General features: G+C 54.4%; 1 long non-coding RNA gene across 1 annotated transcript; it reads left to right on the top strand.

The window, feature by feature from the left end:
• Window positions 1-231: 231 nt before the first annotated feature.
• Window positions 232-18369, top strand: LOC148774467 (uncharacterized). The gene is made up of 3 exons (XR_016035622.1): window positions 232-475; window positions 17742-17840; window positions 18029-18369. It is a non-coding gene; the product is annotated as an uncharacterized LOC148774467 (long non-coding RNA).
• The last annotated feature ends 2269 nt before the right edge of the window (window positions 18370-20638 follow it).

A 20638-nucleotide genomic window follows, 5' to 3' on the forward strand; every position in this document is an offset into this window, starting at 1 on the left:
CTCCCGTCATCCGCACCCTCCTTCCCCTCTGTGGTTGGCAGGATTCTCGGGGGCCCCTCTGGCTTGGTGGGCACATCATGGGGCCTCAGGGAGACAGGAGACCTCACTGCCATGAGTGGCCGCCTGTGTCAGCAGAGATATCGTCCTGGGGTAAGGGGAGGGGGTGGCCTCTTCAGAGGGAGCTTCCTGGAAGGTGAGGAAGCAGACACGCAGCTGGGAAGAAAGGAAACCAGCAGCCCTGTGCGAGCTGCAGGCCGGCGCCCCCGGGAGTGGAGTGCGGTTCCCAGACAAAGGGCAGAAAGAAGACGCTGGAAACTGGCAGGGCGGCCTGAGCTCCAGGAAGAGATGCAGCTGGCTGACCCCGGGACTGCGGCTCTCAGCTCCTGGGCAGATGAGCAGAGGACCCACGGCTGGGCTCCCACTCTGAGGAGACTGTGAGATCGTTCGTCTAACATATCTGTGTTTAAGCTGCCAGGTGATTTGTTTCGGAGCTTGGGGAACCAGTGCGGTCTGTCAGCCGGAGAGCTGGTGGTGGGGGTGCGGGAGCTCGTGGAATCTTCCCCTGGGGGCGTCTCCCCATCTGGGCCACAGACAGAGCAGGCCCAGCCCAGGGAAGGCTGCTCCAGAGCCAGGCCCACCCAGGGACTCACGGGGAGGGGTGGGTTAGGCCCCCGACTCGGCCACCCCCGGCTGCTCTTTCCTGTCCAGCCCGCTGGGCACAGACAGGCAGGCTGCCTGTGGACACATTTCCCTGCACCAGCGCAGCCCGCCCAGCCCAGCGGGTTTGGGGGGGAACCAGGATCCCCACTGGGGTGACTGCACCCGGCCAGGTGGGCCCCCAGAGGCCCCTGGTGACCCCGAGGGGGTCGCCCCGCCCCCTGCCCTGCGGCTCCCACGTGCTCTGGATACGATGGCAACAGGGAAATAGATGAGTGTGACCGTTCCAGAAAGAGGCTCCGCGCTGCGAAAGGAGACAATCAGCAGAAGGGAAAGGCAGGCAACCAGCCGGGAGAAGACGTCTGCAAACCAGGCGTCTGAGGAGAGGCTTGCACCCGAAGTGCAGGGAAGGCCTACACCGCAACAGCAGAAAGTCACGAACGACCCACGTAAGAGACGGGCGGAGCGGCCGAGTAGACAGGCCTACAAATGGCAGACAGGCACAGGGAAATGTCCTCAACACCACTAATCAGGGAAATGCCGATGAAGCCACAGTGAGCCATCACTCCACCCCACGCCTGTTAGAGCGGCCATTATCAAAGCAAGAGAGAAGGAGAGCCGCCGAGGGGTGCAGAGGGAAGGGAGCTGTGGGCTGTTGGTGGCAGTGCAAGTCGGTGCAGCCGCTGTGGAAAACAGGATGGAGGCCACTGAGAAAGCTAAAAATAGAGTTACCAGATCACCCAGCAGACCCACCTCCGAGTGTGTGTGTGTGTGTGTGTGTGTGTTTTATACAGGAGGTCTCTTGAAGTTTAATAATTTTTCAAAGTAATACAAGAGCATCAGTTAAGAGAACATATTTTATAAAAGACATAATTTGGTTTAATTTACTATAATTGGTTCCCAAGTGTGTTTTTTAAAAATTAATTTACTTTAATTGGAGGCTAGTTACTTTACAATATTGTAGTGGTTTTTGCCATGCATTGACAGGAGTCAGCCATGGGTCCCCTCCCACCTCCCTCCCCCGAGGGGATATTTGAAGGAGATGAGGCCACAGCCTGGAGAGATGCCTACAGCCCTGTGTTCACAGCAGCACCGCTCACAGCAGCCAGTGATGAGTGCCCGCTGACTGATGGAGAGACAAGATGTGCGCTGTGCGACGGTGGGGCGTCACCCCACCTCAGGGAGGCCGTCCTGCCACCTGCAGCAACAGTGCAGGGCATCACTGACTCAACGGACATGAATCTGAGCAAGCTCTGGGAGATGGTGAAGGCAAGGAAGCCTGTTGTGCTGCAATTCGTGGGGCCGCAGTCGGATACGACTTAGTGACTGAACAGCAACGAGAGACAGACATTAAGGTGGGCCCTAATCCACACAGCTGGTGTCTCTAACAGGGGCCTTGGACACAGACATATGCCGGTGGACATCCGTGTGAGGATCTGGGAGGAGATGGCCGTCTGCAAGCCAAGGAGAGAGGCCTCAGGGGAAACCAGTCCTGCCGACACCCACCCTGGACTTCTGGTCTGCAGGAAGAGAGACAATAAACGTCGGCCGTTCACACGCCTGGGACACTTTGTGATGGCCATTCCAGCAAACCCGTGCTGACTGAGACTCGGGGTAAAAGGGAACCAGCCGATGGTTCTTTGCGCTGATCTGTTGCAGATTTGGGGACTGCTTCCAGGGCCCGAGAGAGGGCTCCTGTCTAACACTCAGAAATGAAGTGTCCAAGGAGACACACGTGCTGGCAAAGCAAAAGACCTTTTTGGGACGGGGCGCCGGGCAGAAACAGGAGGGTAAGGGAGCCCAGGAGAACTGCTCTGCCGCGTGGCTCACAGTCTCGGGTTTTACATGATGGGATTTGTCTCCAGGTCGTCTCTGGCCAATCTTTCTGACTCAGGGTCCTTCCCGGTGGGGAGCATGTCGCTCAGCCCAGATGGATGCCAGCGAGGGAGATTCTGGGAGGTAAGGCAGAACATGTGCACTGGCGTCTCCTCTCTCCTTATGACCTTTCCCGAGTTCTTCCAGTTGGTGGTGGCTTGCTGGTTCCGAGGTCCTTCCCGGAACGTCCTGATCTAAGACACTCCTGATCTAAGCCGCTCCTGAGAGTGGCTGCTCCCTTGCCTGGCCCGGGCAGGCAGTTTTAGTCACTGGTTTCCCTAACAGCGCCCCTAGAGGACTTTCCACACACGCGCTCAGGTGCCCTGCTCCCTCCCGAGGCCCCAGAGGACCCGCTCTTTGCTCAGCAAACAGGTAGCTTGAGTTCTGATAGTTTTAAGTGATCGCTCACTGATACTTTAATTTGCATTTCCATGACTGTCATAGCAAACACCCTCTTCCAACAACACAAGAGAAGACTCTACACATGGACATCACCAGATGGTCAACACCGAAATCAGATTGATTATATTCTTTGCAGCCAAAGATGGAGAAGCTGTATACAGTTAGCAAAAACAAGACCAGGAGCTGACTGTGGCTCAGATCATGAACTCCTTATTGCCAAATTCAGACTTAAATTGAAGAAAGTAGGGAAAACCACTAGACCATTCAGGTATGACCTAAATCAAATCCCTTATGATTATACAGTGGAAGTGAGGAATAGATTTAAGGGACTAGATCTGATTGATAGAGTGCCTGATGAACTCTGGACGGAGGTTCGTGACATTGTACAGGAGGCAGGGACCAAGAGCATCCCCATGGAAAAGAAATGCATAAAAGCAAAATGGCTGTCTGAGGAGGCCTTACAAATAGCTGTGAAAAGAAGAGAAGCGAAAAGCAAAGGAGAAAGGGAAAGATATAAGCATCTGAATGCAGAGTTCCAAAGAATAGCAAGGAGAGATAAGAAAGCCTTCCTCAGTGATCAATGCAAAGAATTAGAGGAAAACAACAGAATGGGAAAAACAAGAGATCTCTTCAAGAAAATTAGAGATTCCAAGGGAATATTTCATGCAAAGATGGGCTCAATAAAGGACAGAAATGGTATGACCTAACGGAAGCAGAAGATATTAAGAAGAGGTGGCAAGAATACACAGAAGAACTGTACAAAAAAGATCTTCACGACCAAGATAGTCACGATAACGTGATCACTGAGCTAGAGCCAGACATCTTGGAATGTGAAGTCAAGTGGGCCTTAGAAAGCATCACTAGGAACAAAGCTAGTGGAGGTGATGGAATTCCAATTGAGCTATTTCAAATCTTGAAAGATGATGCTGTGAAAGTGCTGCCCTCAATATGCCAGCAAATTTGGAAAACTCAGCAGTGGCCACAGGACTGGAAAAGGTCAGTCTTCATTCCAATCCCAAAGAAAGGGAATGCCAAAGAATGCTCAAACTACCGCACAATTGTACTCATCTCACACACTAGTAAAGTCATGCTCAAAATTCTCCAAGCCAGGCTTCAGCAATATGTGAACCGTGAACTCCCAGATGTTCAAGCAGGTTTTAGAAAAGGCAGAGGCACCAGAGATCAAATTGCCAACATCCGCTGGATCATGGAGAAAGCAAGAGAGTTCCAGAAGAGGATCTATTTCTGTTTCCTTGACTATGCCAAAGCCTTTGACTGTGTGGATCACAATAAACTGTGGAACATTCTGAAAGAGATGGGAATCCCAGACCACCTGACCTGCCTCTTGAGAAACCTGTATGCAGGTCAGGAAGCAACAGTCAGAACTGGCCATGGAACAACAGACTGGTTCCAAATAGGAAAAGGAGTACGTCAAGGCTGTATACTGTCACCCTGCTTATTTAACTTATATGCAGAGTACATCATGAGGAACGCTGGGCTGGAAGAAGCACAAGCTGGAATCAAGATTGCTGGGAGAAATATCAATAATCTCAGATATGCAGATGACACTACCCTTATGGCAGAAAGTGAAGAGGAACTCAAAACCTCTTGATGAAAGTGAAAGAGGAGAGTGAAAAGGTTGGCTTGAAGCTCAACATTCAGAAAACAAAGTTCATGGCATCTGGTCCCATCACTTCATGGGAAATAGATGGAAAAACAGTGGAAACAGTGTCAGACTTTGTTTTTTTGGGCTCCAAAATCACTGCAGATGCTGATTGCAGCCATGAAATTAAAAGACGCTTACTCCTTGGAAGGAAAGTTATGACCAACCTTGATAATATATTGAAAAGCAGAGACATGACTTTGCCAACCAAGGTCCGTCTAGTCAAGGCAATGGTTTTTCCCGTGGTCATGTATGGATGTGAGAGTTGGACTGTGAAGAAAGCTGATCGCCGAAAAATTGATGCTTTTGAACTGTGGTGTTGGAGAAGACTCTTGAGAGTCCCTTGTACCGCAAGGAGATCCAACCAGTCCATTCTAAGGGAGATCGATCCTGGGTGTTCATTGGAGGAACTGATGCTAAAGCTGAAACTGCAATACTTTGGCCACCTCATGCGACGAGTTGACTCACTGGAAAAGACTCTGATGCTGGGAAAGGTTGGGGGCGGGAGAAGAAGGGGACGACAGAGAATGAGATGGCTGGATGGCATCACCGACTCTGTGGACATGGGTCTGAGTGAGCTCCAGGAGTTGGTGATGGACAGGGAGGCCTGGCGTGCTGTGATTCATGGGGTCGCGGAGAGTCGGACACGACTGAGCGACTGAACTGAACTGACTGTCAGTGATTTTGAGTACTCTTTATGTGCCATTTCCCATTTGAATTTACTCTGCAGTGAATTCACAATCTTGGACCTTTTTTTTTTTTATTGGATTGTGTTTTCCTCCTACCGATTTGTAAGCACTCCACATCTCACAGGTAATAGCTTCAGATTGTCATTCTCGTTGTAGAGCTTTTTGTCTCTCCAAACTCATCGTTCGTCTGTTGACTTTGTTTTCTGCGGCAATCCGTAGATACGCTTTACGCTGTTGTGCAGCCCCGCATTTTTATAACGTAAGTACTTTGGAGTTTTCAGTGTTGTTTAGTAAGGACTCCTTGCTCCGACATTGCACACAGCCTCCCAGATTTTCCTGCGGTGCTTTTATTTCATTTCACTTTATTTTACATTTGTGTCCTTAATCTGCTCAGAGTTTTCTCTCGATTAAGAGGTGAGAGTGGCTGTGCTTTCATGATCTTCCAGGAAGTAGCGAGCTGTTCTGGCCCCATTTATGAAATGCTGCTTCCTTTTACTGTGAAACAAAGCCCTTGACCTACATTAGCTTCTCAGACAAGCCAAGGCATTTCCTGGTTGTGCTGTGTGCATTTAGGACTTGGATTTGCCTTTAATCCATTCTGAGTTTATTTTTGTGTGTGGCATGAGAGAGTAGTCCAGCTGGATTCTTTTGCATGTAGCGGTGCAGTTTTTCCAACGCTGTTGAAGACACTGCTTTTTCCTTATGTTTCATTCTTGCCTTCCTCGTCGCAGATTAATTGCTGTTATAGTAAAAGTCACTCAGTTGCGTCTGACTCTTTGCGACGGTAGCCTGCCAGTCTCCTCTGTTCGTGGAATCCTCCAGGCCAGAACACCGGAGTGGGTGGCCATTCCCTTCTCCAGGGCCTCTTCCTGAGCCGGGGACTGAACCCGGGTCTCCCGTGCTGCGGGCGGGTCATCTCTGGGCTACTTTGTTCCACGGACCTACGTGTCTGTCTCATGTCGGTTGCTGTTGCCGTTCTCTCACTGAGTCTTTGCGACCCCGTGGACCGCAGCACGCCAGGCCTCCCTGTCCTTCACTGTCTCCTGGAGTTTGCTCAGGTTCATGTCCATCGAGTCGGTGATGCCCTCCAACCATCTCATTCTCTGTCACCCCCTTCTGCTCTCAATCTTTTCCAGTATCAGGGTCTTTTCCAGTAAGTCAGCTCTTCGAATCAGGTGGCCAAAGTATTAGAGCTTCAGCTTCAGCATCAGTCCTTCCAAAGAATATTCAGAGTTGATTTCCTTTAGGATGGACTGGTTTGATCCCCTTGCAGTCCAAGGGACTCTCAAGAGTCTTCTCCAGCACCACAGTTCAAAAGCATCAGTTCTTCGGTACTTAGCCTCCTTTGTGGTCCAACTCTCACATCCGTACATGACTACTGGAAAAACCATAGCTTTGATTGTACGGACCTTTGTTAGCAAAGTGATGTCTCTGCTTTTTAATATGCTGTCTAGGCTTTTCATAGCTTTTCTTCCAAGGACCAAGCATCTTTTAATATCATGGCTACAGTCACCGTCCGCAGTGATTTTGGAGCCCAAGAAAAATAGTCTGTCACTGTTTCTACTTTTTCCCCATCTATTTGCCGTGAAGTGATGGGACCAGATGCCATGATCTTAGTTTTCTGAATGCTGAGGGTTTTTTAAGTATTTATTTATTTAGCGGTGTCAGGCCCTGGTTGCTGCCTGTGGGACCTTACTTGTGTCACACAAACTCTTGGATGCTGCCTGTGGCATCTAGTTCCTTGACCAGGGATTGAACCCAGGGCCCCTGCACTGGGAGCTCGGAGTCTTAGCCACTGGATCACCAGGCACGTCCCTTGAATGTTGAGTTTTAAGCCATTTTTCCCACTCTCCTCGTCACCTTCAGCAGCAGGCTCTTTACGTATGCTGTGTGTGCTCAGTTGTCCAGTCATGTCTGACTCTTTGCAACCCCATGGACTGTCGCCCGCCAGGCTCCTCTGTCTCTGGGATATCCTCAGGCAAGAATACTGGAGTGGGTTGCCATTTCCTCCTCCAGGGGATCTTCCCACCCCAGGGATCAAACCTTACCTCCTACGTTGCAGGCAGATTCTTCCCTGACTGAGTCAGGTTCCTCTTTACTTTCTGCCTTAAGAGTAGTGACATCTGCCGTATCTGAGCTTGTGACACTTCTGGCGATCTTGATTCCAGCTTGTTCCTCATCCAGCCTGGCATTTGGCATGATGTACCCTGCAGAGAAGGAAATGGCAATCCACTACAGTACTGTTGCCTGGAAAATCCCATGGACAGAGGAACCTGGTAGGCTATAGTCTATGGGGTCGCAAAGAGTCGGACACGACTGAGCGACTTCACTTTCACTTTTTCACCCTGCAGAGAAGTTCAGTAAGCAGGTGACAATGTACAGCCTTGTCGAACTCCTTTCCCAACGTTGAACCTGACACTTGCTCCATGTCCGGTCAACATTAGTAGTGGTGAATCATGTTGGTAGCATGTACCCTTAGTGTGATGTGATGGGGATGGCTCTTTGCCTTTCCCAAACCCAGAGCCCCAGTCTAATCATGAGGAACACATCAGGCAGATTTCACCCGATGGCCATTCTTTAAGATACCTCTAATTTTTCTCATGTTTGGGCTCCTAAATTTATTTTCAAAGTTCTTTATCTGTTTTATCATAGTTGCTTTCTCCCTATATGTTTGCTCTTTTCTCATTTTTTTAATGATGAGAAAAACAATCACATATTATTAGTTTGATCTTACTGTTAAATAATATCAGCATTTGGGTGTATGACTTTCTGGACATTATTTATGCCCATAGTTTTAGTTTGTTTTCATTTTTAGTAATATTGCTATGGTAATACAAACTATTAAATAACATGAATTTCATTTCTGCTTAGCAGTTTGATTGTTTTCCCATGCTAGTGTTCTTTAATTGGATTAGTTAATGAAAGTGTAGTATTTAATTAATTTTTATAATGAATTTTTATTGCCCTTGATAAGCATTTAGAGGGTTTTCAACGTACTGTTTAGATACCACCATGATGACCATTCTTGAAGCAGTTTTATACTCCAGGGTCCTCGGATCACTGGAGCAGCTGGTATCCTGTGCTCTTCCTGGGAGGAGAGCCTGGGACCCTTGATCAGTGAAGAATCACCCTAGGTTTGCCTCCAGAAGGTGGGCGGGGACTGTTTCCTGTTCTCGCCAGCAACTCACGGGCCCCCAGCCCCGCCAGGAGCTCAGACCCTCATCCGTTCCGTCAGGGGGTCCTCACTGCCCACCCTTCCCCAGGTCTCACCGGGGGTCTCACACTCGGACCCTCACCCATTCTGTCAGGGGAGCCTTACCTGGCCTTCCCCGGTCTCACTGGGGGTCTCACGTCCTGGCTTGTGGCGCTGCCCGCGGCCCTGCACCAGAGCGGATGTGATAGGGAGGGTCCACTGTAGACCCTGCTGGTCTGCCAGGAAGCAGGGAGGCGGCGTGGCTGGCGAGACGGCCGGCGGGGGCCGCGGCTCCCTCGTCCCCCGGTCTCCCCGGCCCCCAGCGTCTGGCACCGACGGAAGGACAGGCACGGGCACACATGCACTTCAGCCTTCAACCCCCAGAGGCAGCACAGGGTGACGCCCTCAGGGGGCAGTGCTGCTGACCCGCGGGCGGTGCTCCGTGCCCGCCACACCCGGGTACGGGCTGCCCGATGGCGTCACTCTGAAGGCTGCCATCGCTGGACCGGGTCAGAGCCTCCTCAGAGCCGGTCATCCTCACACAAACCTCCCCGAGCCTCCGCCGTCCTCCGCTGGAGCCAGGGTGAGCCCAGGCTTGTTACTGACCCTGGGCAGTCAGGCCCCGGAAGTGTCCTCCTGGGGCCGCGCGCGCCAATAAAACGAGATGGAGTTTAACTCCAGGAGTTTCACGCTCACACTCCAGAGTCCATACGCTTCCTGACCTCCGCTCGTAATTTTTATGGCCTGTCTTCCGGGCCCCTGCCTTGGATCTGAACGACGACCATGCTTTCCTTCAGTCCGACTCCTGAAAGGCTGCTTGCTAACCCCGGTGACAGCCTGCGCTGTCCTCGGAGCTTTGCTATACTTCCCCGTCTCCTCCATCAGCGACATGTACTCTTTTGGTCCTGCCTGGTCTTTCGTCCCTGGCGGTCGCCCTTCGCCACCCTCCTTGTTTGGGGTGTCTTCTTTCTTGGCTCCCTGGGGCTCAGAAGCGATTACTGTGTTCCCTGAACGCAGTGGTTCTGCGGGTGGTGGCCTCTGTTGAGGCTGATGATGTAGAGAGAGGCGTGTGGCCTGCTCCGTGGTCTCCTGAGCTGCCGACTCCACTTTCCATCTCTCCTGCCATCCCAGGGCCGCCTGGGAGCCGGCACCCATTTCAGGGGAGGTTGGCAGATGGATCTCAGAGCGGAGCAGACCAACCTATGCCTCCAGAATCTTCTTCCCGCTGTCCAACCTGGAAAAATCACATCGGACACCCAAGCTGTATGCCCCTGAAAGAGATAAAGAGACCAGGTCATCCCCACGAGGACCAAGGCCAAAGCCACTTCTTCTCTGCAACTTTCCAAGGGAAAGCATGTCTCCAAATCCACCAAGGATGACGTGTTCTAAACATGCCAGTTAATGGTTTGCGAGTCACAAATTCTCCACCAAAGTGACATAAAGCGACGGCGTTTCTCTCCCACTACGGTGAGCTGTCAGGGACCATTGGAGCAGAGTAACGGGAAAGGCTCAAGGAGGGATCTAGGGGCACTTGGAGCCGCGTCCCGGAACGTGGTCTGAACCCTTGACGGTGAGTCCATGGCGTCAGGAAGAAATGTGTGGTGGCTCAGGGAACCACCTGTTAATCACAGCACGGTCAGGGTTGAAAAGAACTGATTGATTTCCTGGCTCCTTCCTCCCTCCCTCCGTCAGCTCACCCTCGGCCTGTAAGCCAGGCAGACGTCCCTGCGTGGCCTCGTGCTCACAGCTCCCAGGTCTGTCTCGTGAGCTGTGGGCCTGTGGATGCCTCCGACCTCCTCTCCACTGTGCCCCCAGGCACCCCAGGCGATGGGGGAACTCAGCTCAAATCCTCCACCCCGGACCTCACCTCTCCTCTTGCGGGGAGGCCCTGAGTAGGAGAAAGAGCCACACGGCGGCAGGTTCCGGAAGCCTGGTCACGCCCACCCTGTTGCTATGCTGCGCCCTTTGGGTCCTGTTGTCTGGGGAGTGTGAGCCCATCAGGGGCTGCAGGGTGGACGTGTCCTCCTCGAGATGGGTGGACGCTGGCAGTGCCAAGGAGGGGGCACCCTGAGGCCCTGGGGCAGGCGGAAGGAGGGCAGGAGGAGAACCAAGAGGGCCTGGGGCCCCTGGGCTCTAAGCCCCGCAGTGACGCGGCTGCTCCTCTAGCAGGACAGACGTATTTCCACCAAGCATTTGCTCCGGACAGAATGAGTGCCTCCTCACTGGACCAGGCACTGTTTTTTCTGTATAGGAGCACCTTCAGTGACAAATCCCTGGATAAGGGCTCCCTTCTCCTTCAAGAGTTTGTCCAGGGAGCTTTCTGGGTGCGGGCAGGGCAGGGATAACCAGAGTCACAGGGTTTGGGGGGGCTGCCAGTGGGCCCCAGAGGGCGGGCGCACGGCCATCCCGACCGGTCACACAGCAGAGGCAGGAGGGCGGGGATCGTTGTGATTAAGGAGATTTTGTCCCAGGAATGTAAGCATGAAATGGTACAGGACATCCCATGAAATTCGCCTCATCAGTAGATGGCAGGAGGCAAGCTTATGGTCGTCTCAGAGGGTGCAGACTGGGTTTCAGCCCGCCCCCTTCTCGGCGGAAACTCAGATGATTCCAGACAGGAAGGTGACCTTAGCAGGTGAACGGCAACTGCTGCCAACGCAGCAGACCACCGGCTTCCGTGAAAACTGCAGACGCAGCCTGCGGAGGTCAGGACTGGGAGAGCCGACGTCTCTCATGGCTGTTACCCTCCACGGCGCCAATGGTCCGACCAGTGATACAGGACAGGAAGAAAAGCAGGATGAGGACTGGAAAGGAGACACGAGTCAGCATTTAGGTCAACAACGTACCTTTCTGCATAAAGAAATTTTCAAAGAAATTTTGCAGTTAGAATCAATCAGGTTTGTTATAAAGAGGTATAAAAATTCGAGGCATTTCTGCGCAACAGCCATCACCAACTGGAAAGTGCAAAGAAAACACAGGCCACCTGGATTAGCAGTAGAAGTATTGCTCAGCAGTAAAGACAGACGTCCGCCACTTCTAGGGAGGAGACTGCGATTTTACCGGAGGATGGAGAGGGAGATTTAACTGTGGGAGAGACACAGCATGAGCAGAGAAACTCAGCTCTAAGTGTTCGGCTCCCTTTTCAAATAATCTGTAAACTGAATGTAATTTCATTTGAAATCCTAACAGCATCCCTCATGGCACCTGCTCAGGTGACTTTCTACTCTGCATGGAACATTGAAGGGTTTGTCCCACCGAATATCAGGGCTTCAGCCAGGGCTGTGATATACTACATGAGCAGAGAAGCCATTGGATGAGAGCAGGGCCCCAGCCAGACCTGCACACCCCTGAAAATGGGGTGCCTCAGAGGCAGCTACAGATCAGAAGGCAGTCACCTGTCACCAATAGGAAAGCAAAATAATTCAGGTCATGAGCTACTTATGGACAGAGAGTAAACTTCATGTGGGTTAAAACCTTGCATTTGAAATGCTGAATTTTAGAACAGTTAGAAAAAACCGTAGGAGAGTGGCTTTATGGTGTCAGGTACAGAAAAACTTCTTAAGCAAGACACGCAAACACAGATCGTAAAACTGAAGTTGATCAGTGTGACTATCTGATAATTAGTATCTTCTGCACAACAAAAAGCACCATAAACAAAGTTAGAAGTTAAAAAAAGAAATACGCCACAGACCAGGAGGAATTATTTTCTATAAACACAGCCGACCAATGATTATCCAGCATGTATAAAGATCTCAGAGTGATCAAAGAGCCAACAGAAAAGAGTAGGGGGAAGAGGAGAGACTCAGGAGGGAGGGGATATATGGAGACAAACAGCTGGCTCATTTTGTTGTTCAGCAGAAACAAACAACATCTAATTGTAAAACAATTAGACTCCAGTAATGAAACATAAAATGAAAAAGCCAGAAAAAAAGAATCAATTAAAGCAGGGCAAAGACGTGACCACATGATTAACAAGAGAGGTGACGGAATGGACACTGCCGTCTCCCCAGGAAACTGGGAGATGCAATTAGAGCAGTGGTTTTACAGTCATCAAGTTGACAGCGGTGAAGGATCCAAGAGTAACAGTGCTAGTCCTGGGTGAGGAAGCTGTGGGACGAAGCTGGGGAGGGCGCACGGGCTCCACCCTTTGAAGAGAAGCTGGTCCGCTCCTCAGCCTGGCAGATGCTTCTCCCAGCAAGTCCGTCTCTCCTTCTGGGGACATTGTTGCATTTTGCGCAAGAACCAGAAACGGGTGGCCCCTCTAGGACGACCCATCAGAACAGTGGAAGGTGTCAGGCGGGGACAGATCGGTCCTTCAGATGGAGGGTGCACGGATGCGAGCCTCCCTGGACCTGTGATCCGGCGTGAAGAAGGAGACGAGGACTTCCCTGGTGGTCCACCTGCTGATGCAGGGAAAGCGGGCTCCATCCCTGGTCTGGAAAGATCCCCGACACCGTGGGGTAACCAAGCCCATGCGCCACAACCACTGTGCCCTAGGGCCTGGAAGCCGCAACTACTTCTACGACTACTGAAGCCCACGTGCCTGGAGCCCGTGCTCCCTGACAAGAGAAGCCCAAGTGCCGTAACCACAGAGTAACTCCTGCTCACCGCAAGTAGAGAAAGTCCACACGCAGCAACTAAGACCCAGCCAAAGAGAAATCCACGAAAAGATGCACAATCACACACAGGGCCTGATATCACCTGTGCAAAGCCTTAACATGCACGTATCTTTACAAAACAACACGCTGTACTGTAGTAAAGATATCAAGACGGGACCAGTGAGGCTTCCGAGGAGGAGCCAGGGAGATCGCACGGGTGGGTGCCGCCCGGGGAGCCCTCCGTTTTAGCGTGGCACTTCTGAAAACATCACCTGAACAAACAGCAGAACGCTAACGTCTGGTAGGTCTGGGTGGTGAGTACAAATCATCCGGTGTAATTTGTTCGGAATGCTCCAAATATCCTGTAATAAAACACTGGGACAAAGCCAGAGATCCCCGGGGAGTCGGGCTGGGGTGGGTGAGGAGGGTGGGGACTAAGAAGAAACAGGAGAAAACAAACCTGCTAAGACGGCAGAATAGGATAATAGGATGGAAAGTGAGAGTGGAAATGGAAAGAGCGCAGGGTGGAAACAAAAGGGGAAAGAGCCATCCCAGACACACACTTGGAGCAGGCTGCTGAGAGCGTCTCAAGGACACGCATCTTCAACAGATGGTAATTGAACACCTGTCGGGAGCCAGGCCCCGGGACTCAGAGCCGTCCCCCCCGGTGGGCTGCTGTTAGCCCGCACCGCATGCGCCCCCCACCCCTGAGCCCTGCAAAGGCGCCGGGTACAGGCGCGCCTCAGGGGCCTGGCGCACACGAGCCGGGGCCTCCGAGGTCTGGGCCTTTTTTTTCCGGAGACCTCCTCTGTGGACCGCATCAGGCGTGTTAGGGAACACACAGTGGCACGCATTTTCTTTAATTTTCCTTTCCCAGTAGCAATACTTGGAGAAGGCAATGGCAGCCCACTCAGGTACTCTTGCCTGGAAAATCCCATGGATGGAGGAGCCTGGTGGGCTGCAGTCCATGGGGTTGGGAAGACTCGGACATGACTAAGCGACTTCACTTTCACTTTTCACTTTCATGCATTGGAGAAGGAAATGGCAATCCGATCCAGTGTTCTTGCCTGGAGAATCCCAGGGACGGTGGAGCCTGGTGGGCTGCCGTCTATGGGTCCCACAGAGTCGAACACGACTGAATTGACTTAGCAGCAGCAGCAGCAGTGGCAATCCTGACCCGTGCACTCCCCAGGGCCAGGGCCAGGGTCAGGGCCAGGCGGACTCAATGCCTCCCTGGCTGTGCCTTCTCTTCTGACTCGGTGGGCGGGGGCCGGCCAGTCTCCACCGCCTGCCCGGTGTTAACGTTCCCGTGCTGGTCAGTTTTGATCCACGCCCGACTTGGCTCCATTGGTTCAGTTAGCCCGTGGCTTCTCTTCCTTTCCCATCCACTTTCGGTTCAGTCAAGGTCAATGTCGGTTCAGCCTAGTTTGTTTCCAAGGTCAGTGTCTACTTAGCTTAGCGGCTCCCGTGCCCCAGTCCGAAGCTGGGTTCTGTGGGGAAGAAGCGCCGTGGGGCCAGGTGGGTCCCACCCCGAGGTGCCCCGGAAGCAGCTACGCACGAGTGGAGGCCATGCACCCTGTGCCCACCTGCACGGCACCGGCTGAGCGTGATGCAGGCTCAGACCACTCCCCAGGCAGCCCCGTGTGTGTGGGCAGGTGCGCTGAGGTCACAGGCATGTCAGAGCTGGCAGGAAACACGGCGGAGCTCAGGGAAGCCCCTTCCGCAAGGCAGGGTCTCCAATGTGCTGTGTGAGCTCCTAAGGCGGGACTGTCTAGGAGGGTGTTCTAGAAACTGTCCACTAGTTCCAGGCGACCCAGGCTGCTGGGGGTGAATCCTGGGCTGGGGTCAGGACGGCTGGGTTCTCAGCCGCAGGTGACCGATGGGGGTCTCCTGGGGGGGCCCCCATCCTTGTCTGCTGGGGTGGAGGTTGTGCTGACGGCCCAGCTCCAGGGTCCCCAGCCTCCCCAGGCCCCACGTGGTCATCATGTTTCAGACTAGCCTGTGGCTGCTCCCAGCTCTCAGGATTCCCCAGGACGGAGTCCCTGAGCCCCCTCTGCAGTGGCCCATGAGGGACTTCTCGCTCATAAAGACGCAAACCCCACCTGGTAGAGTCCTGGCTCAGCAGCTGCTCTCCGGGGACACTGCAACCAGTCCTTTCTAGGGGCTGAGAAGCAAAATTTCACCGTCTTCAGCCCTCCAGACGACGGATTCCCAGACTCCCCTCAAAACCACCCAAGTGGAGTCTCAGACTCTTCAGAGCTGGAGCAGGTTGCCTGGGAAATTTGAGGACGCAAGTTCAGTTCTTCATTATTTACGAACCAACAGGGAGGGGTTTATTACTCGGATTACTCACTAATCATCCCCTGTAAATGCAGGAACCGACAAAATCCCACAGAATCAATAACGTGGTAAGTTCCCCGTCTAAATCACGGCACCTAGCATTCTTGAGTAAACCTTTCGGTAATTTACAAAGGCTGTTGAATTTTATAGTAAGTGTTTTTCAAACCAAGCTGGATTCTAAACAATAATGACTTTTTAATGTGGCTCTGTGATTACATTGTCATGGTGAAATACAGGGGTCTCTGACTGCATCCGAAATGAGGCTGGTGTGAATTACTCGCCGGCACAGACCAGCGCGGCCGCAGGTAAAGCAATCTTCATAAATTACCCTCCAATCCTGGTGGCCTGGCAGGCGAGGCCTGATGCCAATGTTGGCAACTTAAATTTCAGCGGACAATTTGTAAACAAGCTCTTCCTTTTGTTCCGGAGCGGTGGCCACGGCCGAGGGCCTCTCGGTGGCGGAGGGCAGTGCCTCCTCGGTCCGCCAGGCGGACACCGGCTGTGACCTTATATGACACCAGTTACGGGGCCATCAGCCCACAAGCTTGCTGACACGAAAGGTGATGAGCTAGTCCCGGAGAGCCTTGTGCCCAGCGCCCCGTGGCCCACGCGGCTGGTGGCTGCTGTGCCTGGCAGTGCGGGGGGAGAGGATCTGAGGCTGGCGCTGGTGGGGGGCAGGGCGCGGCTCTCCAGCAGTCAGGCGGGTCTCCCTCCCTGTCTTGCCAGCTGCTGTGGCTCCACGTCCTGCCGGGAGGGTCCAGAGGTCCCAGGGCCCCGAGACTGGGGACCTGCCCACCCTGTCTCTGAGCTGCCGAGTGACCGTTTGGGTGGCTCAGCTGCCCTGGGGCTTGGCACCAAGCAGGACTCAGAGACGGACAGGGCTCAGCGAGGGACGTTTGCCTCCAGGAACTTCAGGCCACCTGGAGGGGTGGTGGGGGATGGGAGGACATACTGGAGTCACCACCCCCCATGGACCCTGTGCTAGGGCCCCTCAGGCCTTCTTGCTGCTCTAGCCTGGGGTGAGGTGGGGGCTCCTCTGGACAGACTCCAGCTTGTCCCCTAGTCCAGAGTCGAGCCTGGCTGTGCCAGGAGACCGGGAGTCAGGGGAGTTTGCAGAAGGCGTGCACACCTGGGCTTTGGGAACCACGAGGGGCTGCGGGAGGCAAGGATTCTGGGAGCTTCTGCAGTGGCAGCGTCTCCGGGAGTGGATGGCCCCTCCCCTCCCTCCCCCTTCCTGCATCTCAGGTGTCTCCAGGGATCAGGCCCGTTTTTTTTCTCTGACTGTGCCATGTGGCATGTGGGATCTTAGTTCCCTGACCAGCGATCGAACACGGACTGCCTTCATTGGAAGCTCAGAGGCTTAACCACCGGACCACCAGGGACGTCCCAGGCCTGTTTTAAAAGCCCCGGATTTAAAAACCCTGTTCTACGCCAGTGTTTTCTTTTGTGATGTTACATAACCCCGGGGCTTCAGCTAAACCTGTTGTCTGTGGGTGTAACTCCCTGGGATCCCCGGCTTCCACCTCCCGTGGGTCTCAGGTGGCTCCCGAGCTGCCTGCTCCTTCAGGGGCTGCGTGGGGCCATCTGTGTCTCAGAGTGGAGACCCCCACACCCCGGGTCTCAGTGATCGTTGCCTCCCAGAGGCCATCCCCGCAGGAAGTGGGCGGTGCCGCAATCTGAAGAAGGGGCTCACCTTTGCTAAGTGCTGCCAGGGAAATGTGGGTTTCCCTGGTGGCTCAGTTAGTAAAGAATCCGCCTGCAATGCAGGAGACCCGGGTTCAATCCCTGGGTGGGGAAGATCCCCTGGAGAAGGGAATGGCTACCCACTCCAGTATTCCTACCCAGAGGGAAACACAGAGGGTGGGGCTGGAGAGGCTGGAGGCCCACTGGGGTGGAGGCCGTGTGCCCTGGGCCTCCTGCCCTCCAGGCTGTCAAAGAGCTGTGTGGGGTTGGCGACCCGGTCCAGCCCCCCGTGATGGGGGCTTGGGTTCCCCAGGCCAGCTGCTCCCTGATGAACCCCAGGAAAGCCCCATGGCCTGTCAGCAAGAGTTGTGATGATGGGGGTGGGGGGGGCGGCCACAGCAGCCGCAGCCCCTGCTTTGTATATGGGACACCGAGGCTGAGAGAGGAAGGGACCCCACATTCCCGTGGCCTGCAGGGGGTAAGGGGGTGGTCTCCTGCCTCTCACTCAAGTGCCTTCTTGCTTCGTGCACAGCTGGGGGTGGGGCCGGGAAGCTCGCTCAAGGAGCGGGGCCAGGACTGACGGTCAGCGGCATGGCCTCCTCCATCTCACGACACCTCACCTTCTTATCCCCATTTTGCAGGTCTGAAGACTGAGGCCCAGAGTGGTGATGACCTGACCAGACCGAGGCTGCCTACCTGGGAGCTGGGATCCAAGCTTCCTTCCCACCCAGCGGTGTAGGGTAAGCCGCCATTCACAGCCAGCCCTCGTCCCAGGCCCCTCTGCCTGCTCCTGTGGGAACGGGGTTAGTGAGGGCCCCCGACTTCCCACGATTGCTGAGAAAGACAGATGAGTCAATGAATCGCAGTACCCAGTGAGGGGAGGTTATTAAGCTCCTCCTTGGTATTTAACAGAAGTGCTTGTTTGCAGCCAGAGGACCGGCTTTGAGAGGAGAAAGGCCCACCAGTGAAGCAGCAGTCTCTTTAATCTCTCTTCTGCTAAATCTTAAAATGAGGAAGACGAGCTCAGGAGCTGAATGGCCTCCCACTCAGACACCAGAGACGTGGACTGAGTTTCCGTGGAGCGGCCCTGGGCTGGGAAGGTGGAGGAGCCCCAAGGAACACCCAGGCAGAGTACGTCAAAATTAACATATGAACTTACAGCCTACGCGCCAATTCAGGATCTGATTGAACAAACTGCTCTTATTAAAGTCAATTGGCGAACATTCTATTATAAAAACAAATGAAATCCTCCCGTCTACCAGATAAATAATTTTCTCCACACACCTAAGCAGGAGGCATTAACTTAACGGGTAATGATCTAAATTATGTATTAAACTCAATTACTTTTTATGACTACTTTCCAATTAGGGCGCCCTGATTGACTCGTCCGCGTGGAGACTTCCCACGCTGTACCTGGTCTCCGGCCGGCTCTGCGCACGCTGCTCACCCGGCTTAATGGAGCGTGTCTCTCGCTCGCTGCTCTAGCCAGCCGCAAGGTGCGGCTTCTCACGATGAACAAACAGCAGCGCTGGTGTGATTAGCAGCTAAATTACCCGTCTGCGGAGTCACTCTCAGCAAACACTTCTAATGCAAAAGTATCTCCCTGCCTTCCAGCTCCAAGCTTCCCGAATCAAGATGCATTCCCAGTGCGGGCTCTGGGGGAAGCCAGGGTTCCGCCTGGTCTGGTCCCGCGTTGTTGCTGAGAGGAGCCTCCGACCGTGCGCTGGTCGGCGGGGCCATCGCCAGCAGACCCCGCGCCGTGAGAGCCCCCCGTTCAGCTACGAGCTGTCCTAGGACTGCACATTCATCTGACAATGGCCATGTGTGTGCTCGGCTCCGGCATTTGGGCTGCTGTGACCGAGCACCCGCACGCTGGTGGCTTACGATAAGAAATTTATTCCTCGCGGGTCTGGCAGCGGCGAAGCGCAGCACGTTCAGTGTTTGGTGGGGACCAGTCTCCAGTTCATGGACAGCGTTGGGGCCTCCTCACTGTGTCCTCTCTGGGGGAGAGTTCGGGCGTCTCCCTCATTAGGGCACTAATTCCACTCTTGGGGGCTCCACTCTCAGGACCTCGTCACCTCCCAAAGACCGGCCTTCAAATGCCATCACCTTGGGAGTTAGGTGTCCATATGTGAATCTCCAGGGAGGGCACATTCAGTCCGCTACAGGCTATCCTTTTCAAACAAGCACCAAACTACTGTTTTCTTTTGGTCACACTTTAAGGCTTGTGGGGTCTTGGTTCCCTGACCAGGGATCAAAGCTGTGTCCCTTGCACTGGAAGCATGGAGTCCTAACCACTGGACCGGCAGGGAAGTCCCCGAAACTACTTTTAAAGTAAAAAAAAAATAGCATAGACCCCCCCACACGCACTAAAACACTGCTCTTTAGTGGCCCACTTTTGCCATTGTGATTGCAAGTGCAAGACACAGCCCAGCACACAGCGCGACGTGGGTGCAAGGGAATCAGGCAGGCATGCCAGAACCTTTGTGCACCAAGGATGCTGAGAACAGTTGCGTCGAGTCGGACACTGGGCAGAGCAGGCAGAGGCAGGGCCATGGGGCTGGCAGGGTCAGGGTGGGGTTCGGGGCTAAGCCTTCCAGGGCCTGTCTGGGGTGGTAAGGGCTGCAGAGGTGGTGGGGAGGGCCTGCACGGTCACGCGGCTGGTTGGGAGGGTGGCTTTGAGGAGGTGACTCGAGGCGGGCAGTGTGTTGCTGCTGCAGAGCTCAGGGGGCAGTGAAGGCAAGGAGCACCCCTCGCGGGGTTGGGGCGGCAGCCGGTGGGTGAGCTGCCTCAGGCTGGGCTTCCCCAGAGGCCTCTCCCTCCTCCCCACCACAAGCAAAGCGCAAGGCTGGAGGGGGCAGTTCCCAGGGAGGCCCCCAGGGGATGAAGAGAGGCCTCCTTGGGAGGGTCGAGGGGCTGGGACCCCCAAAACTGCTAGGGGTTTGGCTCCTGCTGGCTGGCCTGGGCCGGGCTTGTCCCCCCAGGCCTGGGAGCAGCCTTGACAGCAGTCTGGTCGTGTGTGTGTGTCGTGGCTGGGTGGAGGTGGATGAGCCTAGGAGTGGAGTTGGGTGGTCCCACAGGTTGGGCAGCGGAGAAGAGCCTCCCTGCTGGCCCTGAGAGGACGCCATGGAGAGCTGGAGACCAGGCCTGGGTGGACCCCGGGCCCCCTGCCAGCCCACCTGAGGGTGAGGGGCCCTGAGGGGCTGAAACACAGGCTGAAAACGTCCCCAAACCTGCAGTGACGCAGGGCCCACGTCTCCAGTGGGAAGGCGCCGGGGAGGCGGCCTGGCGGCAGCTGTCTCACCCCCAGAAACACAGCCCCGTCCTCTGCGCTCACGGAGCGGCTTCCCGAGCCCGCATGGACCGCCGGTACTGAGGCCCAGGCGGCCCTCGCAGTCCCGCAGTGCCCCTCTGCCCGAGGGGCGGGAGGACCCTCTCTCCCTCAGGCCGGCGAGTGGAGTGAGGCTCCGCAGCGGCTCTCGGGTGCCCGAGGGAGAAAAAGACGGAGGCAGCAAGGGGGGCCGGGCAGTCAGGTGGG

The sequence above is a fragment of the Moschus berezovskii genome, chromosome 21 (assembly GCF_049115385.1).
Source record: "Moschus berezovskii isolate FMDL1 chromosome 21, NW_MosBer_1.0, whole genome shotgun sequence".
In the NCBI taxonomy this organism is placed as follows: Eukaryota; Metazoa; Chordata; class Mammalia; order Artiodactyla; family Moschidae; genus Moschus; species Moschus berezovskii.